Source organism: Tamandua tetradactyla, chromosome 8 (assembly GCF_023851605.1).
Source record: "Tamandua tetradactyla isolate mTamTet1 chromosome 8, mTamTet1.pri, whole genome shotgun sequence".
In the NCBI taxonomy this organism is placed as follows: domain Eukaryota; kingdom Metazoa; phylum Chordata; class Mammalia; order Pilosa; family Myrmecophagidae; genus Tamandua; species Tamandua tetradactyla.
In genome coordinates this window covers 40,135,388-40,137,645 of record NC_135334.1, presented here as the reverse complement: position 1 = coordinate 40,137,645, position 2,258 = coordinate 40,135,388, and the positions used below count along the sequence as shown (strand labels likewise).

The following is a 2,258-nucleotide window of genomic DNA, read 5'->3' as shown; positions in this document are numbered from 1 at the left end:
TAGACCCATTTCCAGTTATAGTCCAGGTATGTTCCTACCAAGACTCTGTGTGATTGGGTTGACGACTCTTACTCTGTTCTCTGATGATTCCTGCCTCGAATTTTGTTGCAATGACCCAGTTAGGGGTAATTATTGGAGATCAGGCAAGCTATGGTTCTGCCTTCAAAAGCTGATCCTTCATATAAAGGCAGGTAAGGATTGAAATAGTTTGTCCCTTAAAGCAAGAACCCTCAAGTTGATGGCTATTCTGGTGATCCTTAAGGAACTGTCTTTCCTAATTCATTATTTCATTCTACAGCTATTTATTGATCATCTACTATATGCTAGGTACTATGTAGATGCTAGGGACACAATGCAGGGCACAAGGAGCTATAGTTCCTGTTCTTGATAAAGTTGGGGAGTCACACTAATAAATGTGAGACAATTTCTCAAAGGAAAAGGAAAAGAACTCCCAGAGAGCATATAGCAAAGGTTCTGATCAAGAATAACCTCTAATTCAGAGCTAAAGCGTGAGTAGGAGAATGCCCAATACTACACTCATGGCCCAGCTGGAGGAAGATGTGAGAGAACGCAATTTGACTGAGGATCAGAAGGCAGTCAAGGCCAAGTATTCTCCAGTCAATCAGAAGTACAAGTGTTTGGATCATACAGCTGATATCCAGTTACACGCATGGGAGATGCTTTACAGGAACATTTGATCAGTGTGCAGTGATACGTTTGGTTACACGACAGATACTGGACTGTTGAGCCTCTCCAAACAGAAGTAGAAACCCAAGGAGATGACTTACAACCTTCTGTTTCACTTTTTGGATAAGTGGCTTTATAAATTCTGGGCTGATGAGTTCTTTATACCCCGGGAAGTGAAAGTACTCAAGTATTGATTAAAGGAATTTCAAATTGTGGTCCACTGGGTGGGGAGATGAATTTTCATTGCCCAAGCATCCTCATGCTTGGGCATCTAGCATATAGTAGATGATCAATAAATAGCTGTAGAATGAAATAATGAAGTCAAGACAATAAGATATTCATCAATGCAGGTCAATAGTGAAGAGAAGCCAGGAGTTGTCATGATCATTGACATTTAAAATACAAAGAGAAGGAGGAGTATAACAGAGAAGACAGGATTTAAAAATGAGTATGATTGCTGAATCATTATATTACTATTTCTTATGGCCTCCAGTGTCTTGGAGGAGCTAGAAGAAAAAATGAAAAATTGTGGAACTGTAACCCATACCAAACTTTAAAATCTGCTCTATAACTATCTGTTAAAATGTACTTGGAAATGTATTGCTTTTTTGTATATACATATCTTATATTTCACAATAAAAAAAGTTAAAATAAAATCCAAAGAGAAGACTCCTTCCTTTTGAGAAGATAGCATGATCTATTGATGGATAGAAACTTGCAAAACTGAAATTTTTAACTTAAAGTGCGACTTACAGAGATGGCCAATCGGGGCACAGCTGTGGTCTGTATGACCCAAATATTCAAACTTTAAAGAATTCTTCAGGTGGTAATTATGGCCCCTTATGAAGTCCCTGTTGTGGCAGCAGGTGCTTCCCTCCCTTATAATGGAAATCAAACTCTCCAGCCTGGTCCCAAAAGGGATCACCAATGTAAGCAGCAGCCCAGGAGACCCTTCTCAGGCCCAACTACTAGCACTCTGGAGTGTCAGCCAGCTTCTCCAAAGCCTCTGCACTCTAACCACTCTTATCTTTCTTTGATAAAAGGAATAATTTGTTAAAAAAAAAAAAAAAAGAGTGCATAGGAACCAACTAACTAGGTGAATCAGGAGCGACCATATGGAAATTGTCAAGCGTCAATTTTTTTTTTAAGAGTAAGCAGGCAGAAAATTTATTGAGAACACATGTAAGGACAGAGGTGAGGGAGGCAAGAGACAATAGGCAATGTGAGCCCTGTGCTTTTATATATTAGCCTTACTTATTCCCCCTCCCCTCTCCTCATTCGGGGTATTTTCTTCTTCCCTCCCTTCTCTCCAGGACAGTGCCTGGTGGGAGACAATGCGTTTGGGTGGGTGGGGTGGCTCTACAAAGTGTCATGTTTTGCATCCCTCTTCCAGGATCCTCCAAACCCTGACTTAAATGTTGCCTTTGTCTCCCCATGAGCCCTTAGTTCAGGGCTGGGCAGCTTGGACTTGGCTGCCTTTGTTGTCATCATTCCGTCCCCTCACTTCCTCTTCTGCCCGCAGAGGGTGACACTGGGCTTCAGGGTCTCCTTTCACAGCGAAGACAGAACAG

At 41.3% G+C, this 2,258-nt stretch overlaps 1 pseudogene; it reads left to right on the top strand.

The window, feature by feature from the left end:
* Positions 1-524: 524 nt before the first annotated feature.
* Positions 525-1,085, top strand: LOC143643353 (protein archease-like; annotated as a pseudogene).
* Positions 1,086-2,258: the final 1,173 nt, after the last annotated feature.